At 38.6% G+C, this 9,573-nt stretch overlaps 2 non-coding genes across 2 annotated transcripts; one reads left to right on the top strand and one right to left on the bottom strand.

Annotated features, from left to right (window-relative positions):
• Positions 1-606: 606 nt before the first annotated feature.
• LOC130977593 (small nucleolar RNA R71) lies at positions 607-714 on the top strand. The gene has a single exon (XR_009085279.1). It is a non-coding gene; the product is annotated as a small nucleolar RNA R71 (small nucleolar RNA).
• Positions 715-6,776: 6,062 nt separating this feature from the next.
• Positions 6,777-6,884, bottom strand: LOC130977240 (small nucleolar RNA R71). Its single transcript, XR_009084941.1, has one exon. It is a non-coding gene; the product is annotated as a small nucleolar RNA R71 (small nucleolar RNA).
• Positions 6,885-9,573: the final 2,689 nt, after the last annotated feature.

Raw genomic sequence — 9,573 nt, 5'->3', positions numbered from 1 at the left:
CTTCTTTTGAGGTAAATTTTGCTGAACCAATGTATTTAGTTCATTGGTGAGCAAGGGAGGCTCTTTCTCCCAAGTCTCATTACCAAACAGCTTTACATTCAGCTTCATGATTGCTCCTAAATATTGGGCAACTTGCCCTTCAACAATGTCTTTATCCTCTTTAGAAGATGAATAGTCATTAGAGCTCATGAATGGTAAAAGGAGGTCCAAGGGAATCTCTATAGTCTCTGTATGAGCCTCAGATTCTATTTTCTCAGGATCATAAGCTTCTTCTTCAGAAGGTGCTTCTTTAGTACTGTTGGATGCATTTTGCAATCCATTCAGACTCTGAGAGATCATATTAACTTGTTGGGTCAATATCTTGTTCTGAGCTAGTATGGCATTCAGAGCATCAATTTCAAGAACTCTTCTCTTTTGAGGCGTCCCATTGTTCATAGAATTCCTCTCAGAGGTGTACATGAACTGGTTATTTGCAACCATTTCAATGAGTTCCTAAGCTTCTGCAGGGGTTTTTAGATGAAGAGATCCTCCTACAGAATGGTCCAATGACAGTTTTGACAACTCAGACAGACCATCATATAATATACATATGATGCTCCATTCTGGAAGCATGTCAGTAGGACACCTTTTGATCAGTTGCTTATATCTTTCCCAAGCTTCATAGAGGGATTCACCTTCCTTCTGTTTGAAGGTTTAAATTTCCACTCTAAGCTTGCTCATCTTTTGTGGTGGAAAGAATTTGGCCAAGAAAGCACTGACCAGCTTATCCCAAGAGTTCAGGCTTTTCTTAGGTTGTGAATCCAACCATGTTCTAGCTCTGTCTCTTACAGCAAAAGGGAAAAGCATAATCTTGTAGACTTTAGGATCAACTCCATTGGTCTTAACAGTATCACATATCTGCAAGAGCTCAGTTAAGAACTGATAAGGGTCTTTTGATGGAAGTCCATAAATCTTGCAGTTCTGTTACAGTAGAGAAACTAATTGAGGCTTTAACTCAAAATTGTTTGCTCCTATGACAGGGATTGAGATGCTTCTTCCATAGAAGTTAGAAGTTGGTGTAATAAAATCACCAAGCATCTTTCTTGCATTGTTGTTTGGTACGGCCATAATTGTTTCTTTTGCTGCTTCCTTTTCAAAAATTTTAGTGAGGTCTTCTTCAGAGTTTTGTGCTTTAGCTGCTCTTAGCTTCCTCTTCAGAGTCTTTTCAGGTTCAGGATCAGCTTCAACAAGTATGCCTTTATCTTTGTTCCTGCTCATATGAAAGAGAAGAAAACAAAGAAAAGATGGAATCCTCTATGTCACAGTATAGAGATCCCTTGAGGTGTCAGAGGAAGATAAGAATAGAAGAAGGAGGTAAGGCAAAATTCAAACACACATAGAAGGAGTGAGTCTGAATTGACAATGGAGGAGGAATGTTAGTGTTTAAATAAAAAAAATGAGAAAAAGAGAGGGAAATTTTCGAAAATCAAGTTGAAAATTCAAAACAATTAATTAATTAAAAATAATTTTTAAAAAAAAATGTTTACTGGTTTTCGAAAATTAAAGTAAAAAAAAAGTGGTTAGGTGGTTTTGAAAAAGATAAGAAGTAAATTTGAAAAAGGTAAGAGGTTAGAAAAGATTTTTGAAATTAGAATTTTAAAAAGATGTGACTTTGAAAAAAGATATGATTTAAAAAGATATTATTAAAAAGATAAAATTAAAAAGATTTGATTTTTTAAAAAGATATGTTTGAAAAGATATGATTTTGAAAAAAATATGATTGAAGATATTTGATTTGAAAAAGATTGGATTTAAAAAATATGAAGATTTGAAAAAGATTTGATTTGAAAACAAAATTCCTCTCCTTGTGTCATCCTGGCGTTAAACGCCCAGGAGCTGCATGTTTTGGGCGTTTAACGCCCAATTGCTGCATGGTTTGGGCGTTTAAACGCCCAGCCAGGTACCCTGGCTGGCGTTTAAACGCCAGTTTTCCTTCTTCACTGGGCGTTTTGAACACACAGCTTTTTCTCTGTAATTCCTCTGCTTTATGTTCTTGGATCTTCATTTTGCTAAATTCTTTATTCAAGAAGATATGTTTTCAATTTTGAAAAATAACAAAATGAGTCGAAACATATAATTCTTGGATCAAAACACAAGATATATGCAAGAACATTATGAACGTCAAGATGAACACCAAGAACAATCTTGGAGATAAAGATGAACATCAAGAACTCAGTTTTCTTAATGAAAGAAAACATGGAGGCCACCAAACTTAGAACTTTCTCATGTTTGGGCCATATGAATGCAAGAATGCATGTGTAGAACATCATGCAGTGCAATTCAATAAATCATGAAGATCAAACAAGGCAATTCATCAAGAACGACTTGAAGATCATCAAGAACACAATGTATGTGTTTCGAAAATTGCAAGACAATTAAAATCATACAATTGACACCAAACTTAAAATTTGGCCTTAGATTCAAACAAGAACCATGAAATATTTTTGAGTTTTTATGATTTTATGAATTTTTTTGGATTTTTCGAAAATTATTGTGGAAAAATGAAAAAGAAGAAAAAAAATTTTTTTGAAAGATTTTTGAAAACTGTTTGAAAAGAAAATAAAAATTACCTCATCTGAGCAACAAGATGAATCGTCAGTTCTCCAAACTTGAACAATCCCCGGCAACGGCGCCAAAAACTTGGTGTACGAAATTGTGATCATCAACAATGGCCCCAATAGACTTGGTGCTCTCAAACGTGAATCACACTTTGTCACAACTCCTCACGACTAACCAGCAAGTGCATTGGGTCATCCAAGTAATACCTTACATGAGTAAGGGTCGATCCCACAGAGATTGTCGGCTTGAAGCAAGCTATGGTCACCTTATAAATCTCAGTCAGGCAGATTCAAATGGTTATGGAGTTTTGATAATTAAAATGATAAATAAAACATAAAGTAAAGATAGAGATACTTATGTAAATCATTGGTGGGAATTTCAGATAAGTGTATGGAGATGCTTTGTCCCTTTTGAATCTCTGCTTTCTGATGAGCGGATAATTTATACGCTTTTTGGCATTGTTTTTAGTATGTTTTTAGTAGTTTTAGTTGAGTTTTTAGTATATTTTTATTAGTTTTTAGTTAAAATTCACTTTTCTGGACTTTACTATGAGTTTGTGTGTTTTTCTGTGATTTCAGGTATTTTCTGGCTGAAATTGAGGGACCTGAGCAAAAATCTGATTCAGAGACTGAAAAGGACTGCAGATGCTGTTGGATTCTGACCTCCCTGCACTCGAAGTGGATTTTCTGGAGCTACAGAAGCCCAATTGGCGCGCTCTTAACGGCGTTGGAAAGTAGACATCCTGGGCTTTCCAGCAATATATGATAGTCCATACTTTGCCCAAGATTTGATGGCCCAAACCGGCGTTCAAAGTCACCTTCAGAATTCCCAGCGTTAAACGCCGGAACTGGCACCAAAATGGGAGTTAAACGCCCAAACTGGCACAAAAGCTGGCGTTTAACTCCAAGAAGAGTCTCTACACGAAAATGCTTCAATGCTCAGCCCAAGCACACACCAAGTGGGCCCGGAAGTGGATTTTTATGTCATTTACTCATCTCTGTACACCCTAGGCTACTAGTTCCCTATAAGTAGGACCTTTTACTATTGTATTTTTAATCTTTGGACATCTAGTTCTTAGATCAGATCTTGGTTCTTCTGGTTCCCTCTCTGGGGCTGAACCCAATGACCACTTTTGTTCTTATGTATTTTCAACGGTGGAGTTTCTACACACCATAGATTAAGGTGTGGAGCTCTGCTGTACCTCGAGTATTAATGCAATTACTATTGTTCTTCTATTCAATTCCGCTTGTTCTTATTCCAAGATATTCATCCGCACTCAAGAACATGATGAATGTGATGATTATGTGACGCTCATCATCATTCTCACTTATGAACGTGTGACTGACAACCACCTCCGTTCTACAAGCAAACAAGGCTCTAATGATTATCTCTTGGGTTCTTTAATCGGAATCTTCGTGGTATAGGCAAGAACTGATGGCGGCATTCAAGAGAATCCGGAAGGTCTAACCTTGTCTGTGGTATTCTGAGTAGGATTCAATGATTGAATGACTGTGACGTGCTTCAAACTCCTGAAGGCGGGGCGTTAGTGATAGACGCAAAAGAATCACTGGATTCTATTCCGGCCTGATTGAGAACCGACAGATGGATAGTCGTGCCGTGACAGGGTGCGTTGAACATTTCCAATGAGAGGATGGGAGGTAGCCACTGACAACGGTGAAACCCTTGCATAAGCTTGCCATGGAAAGGAGTAAGAAGGATTGGATGAAGACAGTAGGAAAGCAGAGAGACGGAAGGGACAAGCATCTTCATACGCTTATCTGAAGCTCTCACCAATGATATACATAAGTATCTCTATCTTTATCTTTATGTTTTATTCATATATCACTCATACCCATTTGAGTCTGCCTGACTAAGATTTACAAGGTGACCATAGCTTGCTTCATACCAACAATTTCCGTGGGATCGACCCTTACTCGCGTAAGGTTTATTACTTGGACGACCAAGTGCACTTGCTGGTTAGTTGTGCGAAGTTGTGTTTATGCCATGGTATTGAGCACCAAGTTTTTGGGGCCATTACTAGGGATTATTTGAGTTGTGAAAAGTAGTGATCACAATTTCGTGCACCAAGTTTTTGGCGCCGTTGCCGGGGATTGTTTCGTGTATGGACAACTGACGGTTCATCTTGTTGCTTAGATTAGGTATTTTTTTTCTTCAGAGTTCTTAAGAATGAATTCTAGTGTTTCAAGGTGATGTTCTTATCATCACCAAAGCTGATTGATTCTCATCAATTTAGCTCTTGAATGCAATGTTTTGCTGAAGCTTGGCTAGCTATGTCTAATTTCTTTAGACTAAAGCTTTAGACTAACGTTGCATGATTCCTGGAATTCTTATTAAGAATTTTGATACCTTTATTTTCTTTTCCCCTTAATTTTCGAAAAATCCAAAAAAAAAATTACAAAATCATAAAAATCCAAAAATATTTCTTGTTTGAGTCTAGAGTCTCATCTTAAGTTTAGTGTCAATTGCATGTTTCTGTTCTTATTGCATTCATGCATGTGTCTTCATTGATCTTCAAGTTGTTCTTGATGATTTCATTGCTCTAATCTTTAAATTCTATTGACTTGAGCGTTTTGTGTTTCTCATATGCATTCTCATGTTGTTAGTGTCAGTAGTATACAAACTGCTAAGTTTGGTGTCTTGCATGCATTGTTATTTGATTTTAAGTGCATTCCTTATTATTAAAAATCCAAAAATATTTTTAATTTGTGTCTTTTCAAGTCAATAATACAGAGAATTGAAGATTCAGAACATACAGCAGAGGAATTACACAGAAAAAGCTGGGCGTTCAAAACGCCCAGTGAAGAAGGATAGACTGGCGTTTAAACGCCAGCCAGGGTGCCTGGTTGGGCGTTTAACGCCCAAAAAGGTAGTGCATTGGGCGTTAAACGCCAGAATGTGCACCATTCTGGGCGTTTAACGCCAGGATGGCACAAGAGGGAAGATTCTGTTTTTAATTCAGATTTTTTTTCAAGTTTTCAAAGTTTTTCAAAATCAAATCTTTTTCAAATCATATCTTTTCAATCAAACCTTTTTCAAAATCAATTTCTTTCCTTTTTCAAAGATACTTGCTAACAATTAATGATTTGATTGAACAATTCAAGTATGTTGCCTTTTCTGTTGAGAAAGGTTTAATGTTTGAATCATATCTTTTCTTGTTAGGCAAGTCATTAATTTTTAAAATCAAATCTTTTTTTTTTATTTGTTTTCAAATCATATCTTTTCAATCATATCTTTTTAAAACCATAACTTTTTAATCATATCTTTTTTGTCACATCTTTTTCAAAACAGTTTTTAATCATATCTTTTTTATTTCTAATTTCAAAATCTTTTTCAAAAAATTACTTGATCTCTTTCTCACTCTTGGTTTTCAAAAATCAATTAAAGTTTTTCAAAATGTTTTCAAAATCTTTCACTTAATTTTCGAAATTTCTTCCCCTCTTCTTACATCTTTCTATTTATGGAGTATTACTCCTCCTCAATGCACAATTCGAACTCTGTCTCACTAAGTTCGAATTCTTCTACCTCTTTCTTCTATTTTTCTTTTCCTCTGACACCTCAAGGAATCTCTATACTGTGACATAGAGGATTCCATATTTTCTTGTTCTCTTCTCTTTCATATGAGCAGGAACAAAGACAAAGGCATTCTTGTTGAAGCTGACCCTGAACCTGAAAGGACCTTGAAACGAAAGCTAAGAGAAGCTAAGGCACAACTCTCTGTAGAGGACCTAACAGAAATCTTCAAAGAAGAAGACATGGCAGCCGAAAACAACAACAATGCAAACAATGCAAGGAAGGTGCTGGGTGACTTTACTGCACCTACTCCCGACTTCTATGGGAGAAGCATCTCTATCCCTGCCATTGGAGCAAACAACTTTGAGCTTAAGCCTCAATTAGTTTCTCTAATGCAACAGAATTGCAAGTTCCATGGACTTCCATTGGAAGATCCTCATCAGTTCTTAGCTGAATTCTTGCAAATCTGTGACACTGTCAAGACTAATGGGGTTGACCCTGAGGTCTACAGACTTATACTATTCCCTTTTGCTGTAAGAGACAGAGCTAGGATATGGTTGGACTCACAACCTAAAGAAAGCCTGGACTCATGGGAAAAGCTAGTCAATGCCTTCTTGGCAAAGTTCTTTCTACCTCAAAAATTGAGTAAGCTTAGAGTGGAAGTCCAAACCTTCAGACAGAAGGATGGAGAATCCCTCTATGAAGCTTGGGAAAGATACAAACAATTGATCAGAAAGTGTCCATCTGATATGCTTTCTGAATGGAGCATCATAGGTATTTTCTATGATGATCTCTCTGAACTATCCAAGATGTCTTTGGATAGCTCTGCTGGAGGATCTCTTCATCTGAAGAAGACGCCTACAGAAGCTCAAGAGCTAATTGAAATGGTTGCAAATAACCAATTCATGTACACTTCTGAAAGGAATCCTGTGAACAATGGGACAAGTCAGAAGAAAGGAATTCTTGAGATTGATACTCTGAATGCCATTCTGGCTCAGAATAAGATATTGACTCAACAAGTCAATTTGATTTCTCAAAGTCTGTCTGGAATGCAAAATGCACCAAGCAGTACTAAGGATGCTTCATCTGAAGAAGAAGCCTATGATCCTGAGAACCCTTCAATGGAAGAGGTGAATTACCTAGGAGAACCCTATGGAAACACCTATAATTCTTCATGGAGAAATCACCCAAATTTCTCATGGAAGAATCAAGAGAGGCCTCAACAAGGTTTCAACAACAATAATGGTGGAAGAAACAGGTCTAGCAATGGCAAGCCTTTTCCATCATCTTCTCAGCAACAGACAGAGAATTCTAAGCAGAACCCCTCTGACTTAGCAACCATGGTCTCTGATCTAATCAAAACCACTCAAAGTTTCATGATTGAAACAAGGTCCTCCATTAGGAATTTGGAGGCACAAGTGGGACAGCTGAGCAAGAAAATTACTGAACTCCCTCCTAGTACTCTTCCAAGTAATACAGAAGAAAATCCAAAAGGAGAGTGCAAGGCCATCAACATGGCCGAATTTGGAGAGGAAGGAGAGGAAGTGAACGCCACTGAGGAAGACCTCAATGGGCGTGCACTGACCTCCACTGAGTTCCCCAATGAGGAACCATGGGAATCTGAGGCTCAGAATGAGACCATAGAGATTCCATTGGACTTACTTCTGCCTTTCATGAGCTCTGATGAGTATTCTTCCTCTGAAGAGGATGAGTATGTCACTGAAGAGCAAGTTGCTACATACCTTGGAGCAATCATGAAACTAAATGACAAGTTATTTGGAAATGAGATTTGGGAGGATGAACCCCCTTTGCTCACCAAAGAACTGGATGACTTGTCTAGGCAGAAATTACCTCAAAAGAGACAAGATCCTGGGAAGTTCTCCATACCTTGTACCATAGGCACCATGACCTTCAAGAAGGCTCTGTGTGACTTAGGGTCAAGTGTAAACCTCATGCCTCTCTCTGTAATGGAGAAGCTAGGGATCTTTGAGGTACAAGCTGCAAGAATCTCACTAGAGATGGCAGACAATTCAAAGAAACAAGCTTATGGACTTGTAGAGGATGTTCTGGTGAAGATTGAAGACCATTAGATCCCTGCTGATTTCATAGTCCTAGAGACTGGGAAGTGCATGGATGAATCCATCATCCTTGGCAGACCCTTCCTAGCCACAGCAAAGGCTGTGATTGATGTTGATAGAGGTGAACTGATCATTCAAGTGAATGAAGAATCCTTTGTGTTTAAGGCTCAAGGATATACCTCTGTCACCATGGAGAGGAAGCATGAAGAGCTTCTCTCAAATCAGAGTCAAACAGAGCCCCCACAGTCAAACTCTAAGTTTGGTGTTGGGAGGCCACAACCAAACTCTAAGTTTGGTGTTGAACCCCCACATTCAAACTCTAAGTTTGGTGTTGGGAGGTTCCAACATTGCTCTGAGAAAATGTGAGGCTCCATGAGAGCCCTCTGTCAAGCTACTGACATTAAAGAAGCGCTTGTTGGGAGGCAACCCAATGTCATATTTTATCTATTTTCTTTTGTTATTTTATGTTTTTTGTAGGTTGATGATCATAAGAAGTCACAAAATCAATTGAAAAAGCAAAAACAGAGTGAAAAACAGGAAGAAAAACAGCACACCCTGGAGAAAGAACCTACTGGCGTTTAAACGCCAGTAAGGCTAGCAGGTGGGCGTTTAACGCCCAGTCTGGCACCATTCTGGGCGTTTAACGCCAGAAAGGGGCACCAGACTGGCGTTAAACGCCAGGAAAGGGCAAGAACCTGGCGTTAAACGCCAGAAATGGGCACCAGCCCGGCGTTTAACGCCAGAATTGGCTAAAAACGCATTTTTGCATGCCATTTGGTGCAGGGATGACTTTTTCTTGACACCTCAGGATCTGTGGACCCCACAAGATCCCCACCAACCCCACCACTCTCTCTTTTCTTAACCCATTCACCAATCACCTCAACACCTCTTCCCCAAAAACCTTTCACCTATCAAATCCTATCTTTCTCTTCACCACTCACATCCATCCTTCATAAAACCCCTCCCCTCACCACTATATAAACCCATCTTCACTCCTTTATTTTCACACACCCTAAACACTACTTCTTCCCCCTTTGGCCGAACCACATAGCCATCTCCCTCTCCTCCATTTCTTCTTCTTCTACTCTCTTCTTTCTTCTTTTGCTCGAGGACGAGCAAACCTTTTAAGTTTGGTGTGGTAAAAGCATTGCTTTTTGTTTTTCCATAACCATTTATGGCATCCAAGGCCGGAGAAACCTCTAGAAAGAGGAAAGGGAAGGCAAAAGCTTTCACCTCCGAGTCATGGGAGATGGAGAGATTCATCTCAAGGGTGCATCAAGACCACTTCTATGAAGTTGTGGCCATGAAGAAGGGTCAACTTTGATCAAAGGTTGGACCAAGTCCTCATAAACATTTGTGAAGAGGG

Source organism: Arachis stenosperma, chromosome 4 (genome assembly GCF_014773155.1).
Source record: "Arachis stenosperma cultivar V10309 chromosome 4, arast.V10309.gnm1.PFL2, whole genome shotgun sequence".
Lineage (NCBI taxonomy): Eukaryota > Viridiplantae > Streptophyta > Magnoliopsida > Fabales > Fabaceae > Arachis > Arachis stenosperma.
The sequence above is the reverse complement of the archived record's forward strand: the minus strand, read 5'-3'. Positions and strand labels throughout refer to the sequence as shown.